The sequence below is a fragment of the Daucus carota genome, chromosome 1, assembly GCF_001625215.2.
Source record: "Daucus carota subsp. sativus chromosome 1, DH1 v3.0, whole genome shotgun sequence".
Classification (NCBI taxonomy): Eukaryota; Viridiplantae; Streptophyta; class Magnoliopsida; order Apiales; family Apiaceae; genus Daucus; species Daucus carota.
The window spans coordinates 23692796-23709664 of record NC_030381.2 but is presented as its reverse complement, the minus strand read 5'-3'; positions in this window follow the sequence as shown (position 1 = coordinate 23709664).

Here is a 16869-nt window from a genome sequence, read left to right as displayed (position 1 = left end):
TGATCCAAATATTTTTAACATTAAAATATTTGATGATTTTGTTAATATTATTAAAGATAGATTAATTAAGATTAGAATATAATTAAAACAACGATTAATTATAAATTGTTATTCAAAAAATGATTAATTATAAATTAAAATTTTAAAATACATAAAATTTTAACAATTTATTAATTGTTACAGAAAAACCAAAGATAAATATTGCCCTTCTTGAACTTCGAAATACACTTATCGAGTATTTGTGGGAAAAATTCTGAGAATTAGTATTTTAATGCTTTTAATTTATTTTTATGTACCGTTTTAACTTTTTCGAATTATTTTATAATATTTTATCTTTGTCTAGTCGTTAATTGTATTATTATAATTAATGATGAAATTAGTTAATCATTTTTTAAAATATTTAAAATCAAAGTATATGAATATTATAAGGGTGAGTGAATTTAGATTTATTTTTGGATCACATGATTGGAATAGTATTTGGATCCCGCCCCTAAATTTGGATCATTTGGTAATCCAAATTTCGATTTATGGTTGGAGTTGGCCTTAGTTCATATAATTTTATTGGGCACGTACTATGCACGGAAACTCATAAATTTGGTGTTTTGATTGGTGTGGTTGGTGTTACTGCAGAGGGTCATCATTATTATAAGAGGGGTCTTTCTAGTGTGTGCCCAAGGGCACACATTAAGCACTAAATTTGATGAGTTTAGTGGATTTTGATTGGTGGAGTTGGTGTAAATGCAAGGGGGGCCATCCATATTTATGATTACATGACCAATAAGAATGCACCAAACTCATAAAAATTAGTGCTTAGTGTGTGCCCTTGGGCACACCATAGAAAAACCGTTATAAGAGTGTAAGCCAATGAAAACATAGAAAAATTATCAAATTTTGTGTTTATTGTGTGCTCATAGACACACACCGGAAAAACAGTTTTCAATATGTCAACAAGATCTTTAATAAAATATTTGGGATCACAGGAGATTCTGTTGTTTACCCGAAGGAATTAGTTTTATTTTTGTGATGTGTTTAACCTTGCATTTTAATTTTTAACTATTACAGTACTTATGTTTAGTCAAATAATTTATAATTTGAAATTATTAAGTGTACCAGAATGAGCATATAATGAGGATCAGGTTGTACTTCAATTACATTCTAATTTAATTATTAATATGATAGAGTATAATATTTAAAATAAATTTTTTTAATCATATATTAATGTATAGAAAAAATGTTTTGATTTCACTTCGACCTAGTAATCACAAAGCAAAATATTTGTATATATATAATATATGTTCTGTGTGGAGTACTTTTTTCATGTCGACACTCAATTAACCAAAATATTCGGATTAAATCAATCATGCGTTCTTTCTCCTACAGTTTAACATTGAAAATTTCACGTCTAGAATAATGTAGATTTGCAAGTGCTTTAAATGATCAAAGTCTTGTTAAACTGTTCGGCAACAGGGGTCAGGAGTATTTTATTTGGATTCGTCCGCTGGGATTTTCCGTCGTGTTTATCTGGAGGGGTCAGGAGTATTTTATTTGGATTCGTCCGCTGGGATTTTCCGTCGTGTTTATCTGGAGAACGTACACGGCTCTGGGTCCTGGGATCCGAATAATATTATTCTCCAACTGAAGTGATGCAGAAATAGTTCGTGTTTTTTTCCGTAAGACGGTTGTATTATACCAAGATTGAAAATTACAATATCTGAATGGACAGAGTTTCTTTCGATCAAGAAGGTATATCATACCCAAATGTTTAGATAACATAGACTTTCAAGTCAGAAAAAATAAACCAAAAAAAAAAAAAATACTCGATAACATAGACTTTCAAGTCAGAAGAGATAACCCAAAAAAAAAAGGCCTCGTTAAAACCCCTCAACAGTAAAATCTTATGAGAAAAAAACAAAAACTCTAAGGGGCAAAAAGAGTGCCCTACAAAAATTACATCAATTACAAAATAGACTAAAAACCGATTTCTTTATTCCTTTCTATCAATATTTATAGCTCAATTGTCTGGGACGCCAAGGTTCGCGTCTTGTCGGAAGCAGCCTTAATAAGTAAATTCTTTAAATCTCTTTCAAACATCCTGAAAATTAGACAAAACCGAATGAAAGGAAAATGAGCGAATTTGAAAAAAACAGAGACATAAATGAGCCAACATTATGGCACTTAAATGCCTCTATGGTAAAAAAACCCTTAATTAAGAATAATTAATATCCTTAATTAAGGCACAATTATCGCCCAATTTGCACCTTTCTTCTTTGCCCCTTCTGGATCTCTCCACCATCACCATGGATGTTATGACCTTGTTTGGCAAGAAGCTTCTGCATCCATAACAATTAGCATTACTAGAACAACACAAATATATATATATATATATATATATATATATATATATATATATATATATATATATATATATATAGGCCATTGCTCAAAACAGAACACTCTTAAAAAAAGAACAACACAGAACACTTTAGAATCAAATGTAGAATCTCATTAAAAACTTGAATTAAATTCAAATTTTAAGGTGATTAACGTTTTATTATGAATAAAAACAGTATCCATCATGTTTAACAATAAATATAAATTAAAAATAACATGATTCTATGTAAAATAATCGTGCAAAAGATATATCTATATGATTATATTCTGGATTCTATTCTTGATTCTAATCTGGATTCTATAATATTTCATATTAATAATTTGGATGAGTTTGGATGTTAGAATTCATATATCAAGTTTAATTACTACTTAAATATGTAATTATAACCTTAACAAATCATTTTTTTATGAAAAATGAAGTGTTATGATAGTGTTCTGTGTTGTTCTTTTTTTAAGTTGTTCTGTGTGGAGTGCAACCCATATATATATAGGGTTGCACTCCACACAGAATTAATAACATGCTCATTATTATTAAGTGAAAAGGTAATAGTTTCATGCTCACTATTGAATTATGCAGTTGTCCATATTTCCTCCACCACTTCATGGTAGATGGTTGGAGTTGAGAGAATTGCATGAGACAACTGACTTGCCTTGATAAAGTTCATCATTTTGTGGAACTCCTTCTCTTCCACAGCTTCAGTGTTGACAAATGAAGCGAAGTTGTTCTTCTCATAGATGAAACCGGTGGGAGATTCAAATTTCTTCATGGGCGCCATTGTTTTCAAGTAAGAAAGCCTGAAGAAATTTAATGTTCTTTTGCAAAGAGAGAGAGAGAGAGGACTGCTTGAATTCGAAAAAGTGAGATAAAAAGAAATGAAAATAAACTGAAAAATCTTAAATACCAACCCAGAAATTTGCTGTATTTGGCTGAAAAATAACTGTTGTGGAGCAATAACTTCTTATTAATTCCGCAAAAATTACACACACGACTGTATGTATAAAGTAGAGGAGAGATAAAAGTAATTTCAACGGCTGAGATGTAGTAAATACTTCGATGGATGAATTAGCAGTTGAAAAATTTCCAACGGCTGAAATACAGAAGTCATCCATCGAAACCAAATCTGTACTTTAAATAATATTTCAGTGGCTGAGCTTGGAAGCCATCCGTTGAAATAACACAGTACAAATATCATATCTCATCAATTGAAATATGAACTAATTAATCCAGAATTTTAACTAACTCAATTTTATAAAAATTGAACTTAGCTAAATTCTGGCTGCCAAATAACAGATAAAATTCACTTGAATTTGGAGAAATTTAACATACCTAATTTACTTACCAACCTTGTGAATGTGGATTCATCAAGAGGCTTTGTGAATATATTTGCAATTTGTTCTTCACTTGGAACAAAATGCATTTCAATGGTGCCAGCCATCACATGTTTCCTTATGAAGTGATATTTGATGTTAATATGCTTGGTTCTTGAGTGCTGCACAGGATTCTCAATTATAGCAATAACACTGGTGTTGTCAAAAAATATTGGAATTTTTGAGAGGTTTAATCCATAATCAAGTAATTGATTTCTCATCCACAATATATGTGCACAACAACTTCCAGCTGCAATGTATTCAGCCTCAGCTGTAGATGTTGAAACAGAGTGTTGCTTTTTGCTAAACCAGGAAATCAATCTATCTCCAAGAAATTGACATGTGCCTGTTGTACTTTTTCTGTCAATCCATTAAATCAAACTTCTTAAGTAAATCAAACTTCTTTACAATCCGTTAAATCAAACTTCTTAAGTAAATCATAAATATACTTGGTTTGATTTATGAATATACCTTCCTTTACTTGTTTAACTTGTAAACCAAGAAAGTAGGTGAGCTCTCCCATCATACTCATCATATTGACTTTTCATCAATTTGGTAAACTTTTTGCAAAGTTTCTCATCTGTAGACCCAAAAATTATATCATCCACATAAATATGAACTAAGATAAATGCACCATTTACATTTCTGTAAAGTAGATTTTTATCTATAGTTCCTCTAGTAAAACGATTATCTAATAAAAATTGAGACAGAGTGTCATACCAGGCCCTTGGTGCTTGTTAGGCCGACTAAACTCACTATATATATGATAATATAGTGAACACAATCCAAAACAAACACAAGTATAAGAGAATAATTCAATAAACTCTTATTCACAAATCTCAGTAATTTACAAATAATCTCTTAGTGATTTATATCTTATCACTAAGAGCTGCTAGGTTACACGAGTGATATTCAATTGATAACTCTTCTAGAGTAAACCCTAAGCTGTGTTTATATACACAGTTACATGATATCTACTGATTGATTTATAATTATCTGCTTCCTAAAATAATCTAATCAGTAGCTATCCTTCTGCTGTCCTGATCTGCACAATCTCTCTTGATCTTTATCTTCCTTACTTAGTCAGATATGCTCCTAAAAATCAGCCGCCTGCAAACTCTGATCATTGCTTAAACTCTGATCCAGCTGTCAGACGTTAAACTCTGATTTCCAGCTAAACTCTGATATTTGCTTCTGCACACTAAACAAGTTAGATACCTGTGACATCATCAAATATGTAACAATCTCCCCCAACTTGTGCATTAGACAGAATGAACAAGTTCTATATATTTACTGATGATGTCAAAAATAATCAAGGACAAATGCATGAAGTAACTAATCTGCATAAATAAATTAACACTTACAGAGTAGGCAGAACTAATTACAACTTACAGATCATAGCAGAACTAATTATTCAATCAGTTTATATCCATAGCTCTCCTTAACAAACTTAGTAATCAGATCTTCTTCAATTTGTTTCAGAGTTTGTATCATTTGAGCTTTGACAGTCTTTAATTCTTCATCTTCATCTCCTGTCTGGTATATAGCTGATCTCAAGGCATTAGCCTTGCTTCTCTTCATGGCTTCTCCAAGCTGAATGACTCTAGGTCTGTCTGCTTCATTGTTATAACCCAAGATTCTGGTGTTTGCAATAGTCTCCATTACAGAGCTATTCTTTTCCATGCTAATTTCAGTACCATCATCTTGAGCTATTTGTGGAATGTATTCCTCATCAGACTTTACTCCATAAAATCTTCTCTTTTCACTGATAGTCCTCTTCATCAGATCAGACCATCTCTGAGTAACTTCATTCTTGATCTCCAACATGTAGTGAAAATGTTCCAGCTCTCTCAGAGATTTCAGCAAAAGATCAGCTTCTGAGATTCTGTAAACTCTGCCAGACTCCAGAAATATAGCAATTTTCTCCTTGTCTCCTGTGCCATCATGTGTATCCATAAGGATCTGCACTGACTCAACCTTGTCTAGATCCTTCTGTGTGACAGCATCTCCCAACTTTTCAATCAGAGGATAAGGATCTCTGAAAGTAGTTGCTGAGCCTGTTTGGATTTTCTCTTTCCTGTGACCTAGACCAGTTGTATCATAGGCTTCCTTTCCTCTGGTTCCATGAGTTCTTACTCTGGTTAGCATTGAGCTTTCCTTGTACAGACTTGTACCAAGGCTTCCATAGAGACTCCTTTTCTTCTGATCTTGGATCTTCTCAGAGTTTATTTTCAGCCAGGAGGCTTTAGCATTGTCAATCTTTTCTTTTGTTACTGAAGCTTTAACTTGAGCATTGTCAGAGGTTAAAGTTATGTCAGAGATTGATCTGTCATCACCCTTTCTTCTTCTGGTTAAACCAGCTTCCTTTTCTTCCACTTGATCAGATACATCAGTAATTATATTTGCATTTCTGCTCAGCTTTAACATCCTCTGAGAAGGATTCTCTGATGCTATCTTGATCACTGATCTCTTTATCACAGGAGGAACTGAAGGAACTCCATCAACAGGTTTCTTCCCTTTGTCTACTGTGTCAGACTCAGATTTAGATTGAGACCTGGTTCTTGGTCTGTTGATGTCAGTGTAGTTCACCTCACTGATTACTATTCCCTTTTGCTTTGGAATCTTCTGTTTTTGTGAGGGATCAGTAATCTGTTTTTGTTCATCAGACTTTGTCTTGCTGATCTTCTTCTTCTCAGCAGCCAGTCTTTCTTCCTCAAGTCTGATAGCTTCTATATCAACTCCTGGATTCTCCTTTTCAAATATTTTCCTTGCCATGGCTTCATCAATTGCTTTCAAGGAAGGAGATTTGTAGAAAAGAGTGGTTTCTCTGCCTCTAAACTTCAGAGTTTGACAGAACTTCTGAGACTCAGGGTCTCCAGCTTTAATCAGCTTATCAGTTCCAGAAATTTGAACTTCTTTCTGTTTTTCAACCTCAGAATTTACAAGAGCTATTTCTTTGGATATGACATCTGAATCTCTGACTGCTTTACTTATGCTCTGAGCTTGAGACATAACAGTCAGTTCCATAGACTTGTTCTTCTGTTTTGATTCTCTGGGTCTCTCAGAGTTTGCATCCTTATTGCTCCTGATCTGTACCAACTGCTTAATGGATTTGTCTTCATTTACATCTTCCTTAGCAGCTTCCTTCTTTTCCTCTTCATCATCATCATCTGACTTTTTGTTTATTAATAACTGGTCATTTTTGCATTTGTCTTTGAGCACTTTCTCCCCCTTTTTGACATTATCAGAGGTAAGAGCTTGAACCAGCTGAGCTACAGAGGAGCTCAAATCAGTCAGAGTATGCTGCATAGACATTTGAGTGGCCTCAATGGAAGTGAGTCTGTCCTCAATAGAAGGAGGTGTAGCTCTGCACATCCTTTGATAATAAGTTAAATTGCAGACTTTTCTTCTGCCAGGCACAGAGAATGGAAGCGGAGAGCTTGGAGCTGTGGGAGCTCTGATAGGAGAAGATTCTCTGACAGGTGATAGTACTTTAATTGGAGAATCAGCCCTTTCAGTTGTAATGTCTCTGACTGGCTCAGAGATTGTAAGGTGAAGACCAGGTGTCTGGATGGGAGTGGATGTGACTTCTGTTGCACCATCATCATCAATATCATCAGCAAAGAGGCTCAGAGTATGAGATTCCAGAGCTTCAGTAGCTGCATCAGAGTTTGCAGCTTCAGGAATCTCCTGAGCAGGAGCTGCAACAATAACTTCAGGTTGAAGCAGAGAATCCTGAATCATTTGCAACACCATCTCTATCTGTGCATCTTCTGATTGATTGGGGACATCAGGAGCTATTTCTGACACAAGAGTATCAGCTGCAATTGTCATTGTTGGTTGATCATTGTGCTCAGAGAATGATTCTGACATTTGTGTGTCAGCTGCCAAAGTGTCAAGTGGAATTGCAGTGATAGGTTCAATCATAACAGGCTCTGCACCAGAGGGTTGGTCAGAGAATGGGATCAAAACCTGTGTTGGATTCTCTGACTGAAGTGGCTCAACAGTCAGATCAGTGATTGTGGTTGGCTTGATTTTCTTTCTCTGTTTCTTTGCTGGTGGAGGAGGTGGAGGTGCTTCATCAGAGTCAGAGTCTGATATTTTCTGCAGAAATCTTCTTTTTCTGGGAGGAGGGGAGGGTTTGGTTGGGGATTTAGTGGACCTGAGAATCCTCTTGGGTGAAGAATTTTCAACTGGTCCTTGTTGTGAAGAACCAGAGGGTAGTGTGTGAGTAGATTTTACAACTGGCCCCTTTTGGGAAGGACCAGAGGTTGGGACTGGTTCTGGATCAACAGTAGAAGGTGAAGGCTGTGGAATATGTTCATCAGAGAATAGAGCTGAATACTTATCAGGTAAAGCTACTCTTAATTTATCCTGTACAGTCACAGGAATGGCAAATACAGGCACATGCGGTTTCTTGCTATCCTTCTTAATAAGATCAGTAAAAGCACGTTTGGTGATCTTAAAGGGTAATTCATTACCAGTTTCAGGAATGGGCACATCAGGAAAACAATAAGAGAATATAAGCTGACAGAATCTAGCATAATAGACTATATTCATATTCTCTTGTCTCCTATCACCAATGAATCTCAAGATAGATGTAGCAATATCAAATTTGAGATTATGAATCAGAGAGTACCCAATCTGTTGACTGAAGATGGGGATGGCATCAAAGTTGCTACATTTGTTGCCGAAAGCCCTGGTGATGCAATCATAAAAGAAGCTCCACTCCTTGCAGAGATGTGGACGCTTAAGTTCTCCCATCTTGTCAGTACTTGCTGTGTACCCAAGAAAAATCATCATGTCCCTCAGAGTTTGAGTAGAGACTGAGGAATCAAACTTCTTCTCTTCAGGAAGATGAAGAGCCTTCCTGATAGTCGCTGGTGAAACAACATACTCTTGACCCTCATAATCGCAGGTCAGAGATGGAGTACCTTTTTCCCTCCGTCATCGTAATTTGCTGTCCTCCAGAAAGTGAGAACCTGAGAAGGAGAGATGGACTCCGGCTGAGTCAGAGCATACATTAGCTCACTGTGAGCCAGGAAATCTTGAATAAGATGAAACTCCTTGGGTGCTTCATCGTTATCCAGAATGGCTGAGTAGTTGTTGGTGACAAACTTTGCTCCATTGAACTCGAAGGCAGTAGTCGACATGATTTCTGAAAAGAAGATGAGAGTTTGAGGTTATGCAGGTATGGTGTTTGATAAAATGTTTGAGAGAAAATGAGAAGAGGGTTTGAGAGAGAGAGATTAAAAATCGTGTGTGAAAAGTGAAGAGAAAAAATGCAAAATCGATATATATACGAGTGTATATACGAAACTTTGATTTTTCCGTTAGTGGGGCACGTGGCAAAAACTGAACGGTAAAAAAAACTTGGTAGTGGAGAAGTAATAATTAGTGGCGTGTGAATCTGAACAAACATGCACCATTTACCAATAAAACACAATTATTTACCGTGTTTTTCTCCACTCAAGAATACAAATGGTTTTTCTACCGTTTGATAATAAAAACTAATATTATCTTGACCAAAATATTTATTTTAACTCGGACTTCGATCAGAGGCTGACCATTTACCAGAGTTTAAATAAATGACTTATAATCTGACAAATCAAAGAGTGATCATAGAATCTTGTAATGATGAGAGATAAATATTCAAGGTCTAAACGACACTTGCTCCTCAGAGTTTGCAAATATTTGTTGAACTCTAGTCAAAAATTACTCGAAGCCAAGAAAAATTGTTAATCACAGAAGTGGAGTGAGGTGTGTGTTAACATGAATATTCTAATGTCACAGAGATTGTCAAATTTCTCAAATAATATTAGAAAGAATCAGATAATAAGAAAATGTTTTAATCATCTCATAAGCCGAGTTTCTCACAAATGGATCAGAGTATATCATTTCTTCTCTTTGGAACAACATTTGTCTTTTGAAAGGGAACTTCTCATGGTAAGTGAGTCATAACCTTTATCAGACTTTTGTTTGCTCAGAGTATTTCTCCAGTAATCAGAGAATGTGAAAAGTCCCCAAAAATTAACTTAAATTTCGATGCATTTGCTTAATACCAGCAGTGCACTTGGATCTTTCCTTTCACAAATTTTCTAAGATCTCAAAGGAGTACCTGAGATAATTTCTTTTGTTTTTCTTTTCTTTTGTTTTACTTTTCTGAGAAGAAATATCTTGAGGATCCATAACTGAAATATATTAACTCTTAGCTCATAAGAGGAGGAAAGCAAATTCTTTTCTGAGTACATATCTAATGTCTAAGAAGTAAGACAGTCTAGGTAACAAAATTAACTCATGTGTTGTGTGTTAAGGATTTCCACAGCTGTAATATCACAAAATTCAGACTTTAGAGATGCTTATGACTAAATTCAGTTAAGTGCAACATATTCTTCACAGGAGTATCTTTCATCATGAAAAATTCAAGTCATCAGAGTTTGTCGGGTCAGAGTTTAAATATCAGAGTTTATCAAATCAGAGTATAATCATCAGAGTTTAGATCAGAGAATAACAGATGCAGTTGTAGATCAGATTTATAACAACAAATACTAACAGATAAAGTATCATGCAATGTATCAGAGTTTAGAGAGGACCAGAAATCATCCCTAATTCGTTTACAAGCCTTGTAAATGTTGCTTCAGCCAGAGGTTTGGTGAAGATATCTGCCAACTGCTGATCTGTTGGAACAAAGTGAAGCTCTACTGTTCCTTCCATCACATGTTCTCTGATAAAATGATACCTTATGCTGATATGCTTGGTCATGGAATGCTGTACTGGATTTCCTGTCATAGCAATAGCACTTTGGTTATCACAATAAATAGGAATTTGAGTCAGAGTTAACCCATAATCCAGTAGTTGATTCTTCATCCATAAGATCTGAGCACAGCAGCTTCCTGCAGCAATATACTCTGCTTCTGCAGTGGATGTGGAGATATATTTTTGTTTCTTACTGAACCAAGAAACTAATCTTCCTCCTAGAAATTGACAGCTCCCACTTGTACTTTTTCTGTCTATTTTGCATCCTGCAAAATCTGCATCAGAGTAACCAATCAGTGTAAAGTCTGATTCTCTGGGATACCAGAGTCCCATCTCAACTGTTCCTTTGAGATATTTGAAAATCCTTTTGACTGCTACAAGGTGTGGTTCTCTTGGATCTGCTTGAAATCTTGCACAGAGACAGGTTGCAAACATGATATCAGGTCTACTAGCAGTCAGATATAAAAGTGAGCCTATCATACCTCTGTAGTTAGTAATTTCTACTGGTGAACCAGTATCTTTATCTAACTTAGTGGCAGTTGCCATTGGAGTGGTAGCAGCTGAGCTATCCTGCAGGCCAAATTTCTTTAGCAGGTTCCTGGTATATTTAGACTGATTAATAAAAATACCCTCATCAGTCTGTTTGACTTGAAGTCCCAAAAAATAGCTCATTTCTCCCATCATGCTCATCTGATATCTGGACTGCATAAGCTTTGAGAATCTCTCACAGAGTTTAGAATTAGTTGACCCAAAAATGATATCATCTACATAGACTTGAACTAATAGCAGATCATTACCATGGTTGAGATAAAATAGAGTTTTATCAATTGTACCTCTGTTGAAACCACTGTCCAAAAGAAATTGAGCCAGAGTTTCATACCATGCTCTTGGTGCTTGCTTTAGTCCATACAGTGCTTTATCCAATCTGTAGACATGATCTGGAAATTTTGTGTCCACAAATCCTGGAGGTTGTTCAACATATACCTCTTCCTCCAGCTCCCCGTTGAGAAAAGCACTCTTTACATCCATCTGAAACACTTTGAATTTCTTATGTGCTGCATAAGCCAAGAAAATTCTGATTGCTTCCAATCTGGCAACTGGGGCAAAGGTCTCATCATAGTCAATTCCTTCTTGTTGAGAATATCCCTTAGCTACCAGTCTGGCTTTATTTCTTGTAATTACACCATCACTGTCTGTTTTGTTCCTAAAAACCCACTTAGTACCAACAATTGATCTGTTCTTTGGTCTTGGTACAAGTGTCCAGACTTTATTTCTCTCAAACTCATTTAACTCCTCCTGCATTGCTGTTACCCAGTCTGCATCCTTTAAAGCTTCTTCCACTTTCTTTGGTTCTGTCTGAGATAAAAATGAATGGAATAAACACTCATTTGCTGTTGCAGTTCTGGTTTGTACTCCAGCATCTGGATCCCCAATAATCAGATCTGGTGTATGAGACTTTGTCCATTTTCTTTCATGTGGCAGTTGATTCCTGGAACTAGATCCTCCCCCATAATCCATGCCAGTATCATTTCGGTTCTCTGATGCCTCTCCCCCATTATTCATGCTATCTCCATGAGCATTATGAGTTTCTGATGCTCCCCCTGAAGATGTGTTCTCCTGATTCTCTGATGCAGAGTGATCAGAGTTTGAGGAGTCAGAATCAGAGTTTGTGTTTTCTGCCGAGTTTGCAACATTTTCATCCAGATTCTCATCTTGAAAGTGCTCCCCCTCAACATGTGCTTGAGGTTGGTGAGTAGAAGTGACATGCTCTGATATTGTCTCAGAGTCAGAGTTTATGGAATCAGAGAATGCATCTTCATCTTCAAATCTCAGTTGCTCATGATCTTCAAAATCTTCCATTCCAGTAATTTTCTTATCATCAAAGGACACATGAATGGATTCCATGATTACCCTTGTTCTCAGATTGTAAACTCTGAAGGCTTTTGTTAATAAAGGATAACCAACAAAAATTCCTTCATCAGCTTTTAAATCAAATTTGGTTAGCTGTTCAGGATGATTTTTCAGAACAAAACATTTACATCCAAAAATATGGAAGTATTTGAGATTTGGTTTTCTGCCTTTAACCATTTCAAATGGAGTTTTCCCATGTTTGTTAATCAGAGTTGCATTCTGTGTGAAGCAGGCAGACTGCATAGCCTCAGCCCAGAAGTAGGTTGGCAATTTTGCTTCCTCCAACATGGTTCTAGCAGCTTCAATTAGAGTTCTGTTCTTCCTTTCTACAACACCATTTTGTTGAGGTGTTCCAGGTGCTGAAAATTCCTGTTTAATGCCATTTGCTTTACAGAACTCCTCCATTTTAAAATTCTTGAACTCAGTGCCATTATCACTTCTTATGATCTTTACTGCATCTTTAGAGATTTTGTTCAACTGCCTGACATGCTCAATCAATAAAGATGGTGTTTCATCCTTGCTGTGAAGAAAATATACCCATGTATATCTGGTAAATTCATCAACAATGACCAGAGTATATCTCTTCTTTGCAATGGACATTATATTTACTGGTCCAAAAAGATCAACATGCAGTAGATGATATGGCTCAAGAATTGAGGACTCAGTTTTACTTTTGAAGGAAGACTTCCTCTGTTTTGCTTTCTGACAGGAATCACAGAGTCCATCTGGAGTAAAAACTGATTTTGGAAGTCCTTTCACAAGATCTTTCTTCACAAGTTCATTTATATTATTGAAGTTCAGGTGAGATAATTTCTTGTGCCAGTTCCAGCTTTCTTCAATACTGGCTCTGCCAAGTAGACATATTGCAGAGCTTTCAGAGTTTAAAGATAGCTTAGCTTCATAGATGTTGCCATGTCTGTATCCTTTCAGAACAACTTTTCCAGTTCTTTTACTAATGACCTCACAGTGTTCTTCCAAGAAATTGACATGATATCCTCTGTCACAGATTTGACTTATGCTCAGCAGATTGTGCTTAAGTCCTGAGACCAGAGCTACAGATTGAATGATGACATTTCCAAGATTGATATTGCCATATCCCAAAGTTTTCCCTATGTTGCCATCTCCATAAGAAACATTTGGGCCAGCCTTCTCCACAAAGTCTGATAGCAGGGCTTTATTTCCTGTCATATGTCCTGAGCATCCACTGTCCAGAACTAGGATGTTTTTCCTGTTGCCCTGCAATCACATACACAACTAATGATTAGTTTTAAGGACCCAGACTTGCTTGGATCCTTTGTTCTTGTTAAGTTTGTTAACACTAGCAGCGGAAGATTTATCAGAGTTTATATCAGAGTTTGTGCTAACAGACTTTTTAACAGATACTGAACTAGGAGAATCAATCTTTTTCTTCAAAGAAGGTTTTAATTCATAATAATCATAATATAAACTATGGTATTCCTTACAAGTGTAAATGGAATGCCATAAACTACCACAATGAAAACAAGGATTCTCTGGTCTAAATCTAGTATTCCTAGTCTTAACTTCTGATTTTGGAGACATAGCATTTATGTCCTTATTTTTCCTGCAAAAAGAAGCAAGATGATTAGGATTACCACAATTATGACAAGTTTTCCTAGGAGCATTTGGAACAGGCATGTAATTGTTGCTTTTGTTTATTCCAACCTTTCCATTCCTATTTTTCCTAGGTTCCTTAATCCTGTTTTCTTTCTTAACCTCCTTGAGTTTATGCTTAAGCTGTTTCTGAGTCATTAAACCAATATTAACCTGTTTAGGAGTATCAGTTTTTGATTCTGCAACAAATCTTACTGGAACTACCTTGGGTTTTTCAATTTTAATGGTTTCTTGTTTATATGACTCAGCTTCATTTTTATCAGAGTAACCTAACCCTTTCTTCCAGTTCCCACTTTCTAAGATATTCTGAGTAGTCTTCCCTGAGTTAGTCCAAGTTCTGATTATCTCTCTTTCCTTAGCAAGTTCTGATTCAAGAGAAGCATTTTTCTTTAAGAGTTCATTTTTAACAAAGATAGAATCATCTCTTTCCTTCTGAACTTCTAGCATCTGAACTAGTTCCTTTTCAAGATAATCATTCCTTTTCTTAACATCCAAGATCTCAGATTTTAGTCTGTCATTTTCTAAGGTCTGATCTCTATAACTAACATGCAGATTTTTAAGAAACAATCTTAACTCAGTTATATCCTCAGTATCAAAAGCAAGAGTGGAATGAGGTACCTTAGTTTCAACAGTCTCAGTGCTGTTGTCCATGTTCGCCATCAAGGCATAGTTGACTTCTTCCTCTGATTCTGATGAGTCTGCCCAACTCCCCTTCTTTGTGATAAAGGCCTGTTCCTTTTCTTTCTTAGCTTTCTTGCACTCAGTTGCAAAATGTCCTTTCTCTCCACAATTGAAGCAGGTGTATTTAGACTTATCAGATTTTCCAGATTTTTCTTCTTTGCCTTCATTCCTTTTGAAGACCTTCTTATCAGAGTTTCTGTCTTTCCTTGAGAACTTCTTCCCTTTGTTGAAGTTCTTGTAAGCCATCTTCTTGAAGCTTTTTACCATTAGTGCTGCCAGCTGCATCATCTCAGTATCACTGTCATCAGAGTCTGAAGGGATATCAGAGTCTGAGTCAACATCAGAGTTTGATGACTCAGTATCAGACTTTTTGACATGAGCTTTTCCTTTGCTTTTCACAGTTGAATCTTCTTGAACTTTTAGAGCAACTGGTTTGGGTTTCCCTCCATGTCGTTTGCTCCTTTGCTCCATCTCAAGTTCATGAGTTTTCAACCTTCCAAAGATTTCATCCAGAGACATCTCTTCAAGATCATGATTGTCTCTTATAGTGGTTACTTTCAAATCCCACTTTTCAGGAAGAGCAAGCAGAAATTTGAGATTTGAGTCTTCCAAATCATATTCTTTGTCCACAAGAGACAAGTCATTCAGCAGCTTGACAAACCTATCATAAAGATCAGTCAGTGATTCACCTGATTTTGAATCAAAGTGTTCATACTCTTGAGTAAGTATGGTCCTTCTGTTCTTTTTGATGGCTTTGGTTCCTTGACATCTGACTTCCAAAGCATCCCATATCTCCTTTGCAGTTTTGCATCCAATTACTCTATTGGACATAGCATTGTCCAGAGCACTATGCAACAGATGCTTCACCTTTGCATCTTTACTGATAGATGAGATGTCCTCTGGAGTATAGTCCTTCTTCTCTTTAGGAATCATCTTCTGGGGTTCATCTCCCACTGCAACAGAGAGCTTCGTTGGCATGTGTGGACCATCATAAATTCTATCCAGATATTCTGGATCTGTAGATTCCAGAAACATGATCATTCTTACTTTCCAGACAGAATATTCAGATGCCCTGAGGACCGGAACCCTAAGAGACTCATATCTACTGTTTTGTGATTTCTCAGACATGATTGTGTGTGATTAAGATCTCACTGTAGGTATATCAACAGAGCTGGCTCTGATACCACTTGTTAGGCCGACTAAACTCACTATATATATGATAATATAGTGAACACAATCCAAAACAAACACAAGTATAAGAGAATAATTCAATAAACTCTTATTCACAAATCTCAGTAGTTTACAAATAATCTCTTAGTGATTTATATCTTATCACTAAGAGCTGCTAGGTTACACGAGTGATATTCAATTGATAACTCTTCTAGAGTAAACCCTAAGCTGTGTTTATATACACAGTTACATGATATCTACTGATTGATTTATAATTATCTGCTTCCTAAAATAATCTAATCAGTAGCTATCCTTCTGCTGTCCTGATCTGCACAATCTCTCTTGATCTTTATCTTCCTTACTTAGTCAGATATGCTCCTGAAAATCAGCCGCCTGCAAACTCTGATCATTGCTTAAACTCTGATCCAGCTGTCAGACGTTAAACTCTGATTTCCAGCTAAACTCTGATATTTGCTTCTGCACACTAAACAAGTTAGATACCTGTGACATCATCAAATATGTAACAGTGCTTGCTTCAAACCATAAAGTGCTTTTAATAGAAAGTAAACATACTCTGGAAAACATACTCATCCATTTTGTTTCTGAATACTCATTTTGTGCCCACAATAGTTCTATTTTTAGGCTTGGGCACCAGCTTCCAAACTTTATTTCTCTCAAATTGATTGAGTTCTTCTTGCATGGCCGGAAACCCAATCAGCATCCTTGAGAGAATCTTCTACAACTTTAGCTTCATCTTGAGAGAGAGATGCACTGTAAAGACATTCATCTTGAGTAGCTCTTCTGGTTTGTACAGATGCATTTGCATCTCCAATGATCAATTCAAAGGTATGATCCCTTGTCCACTTTCTCTGAGGTGGAAGTGATTGCCTTGCTGATGTGGTCTCATCGTTGGAATTTAAATTTGCATTTTAAAATGCTCCCCCTAAATTGGACATCTCA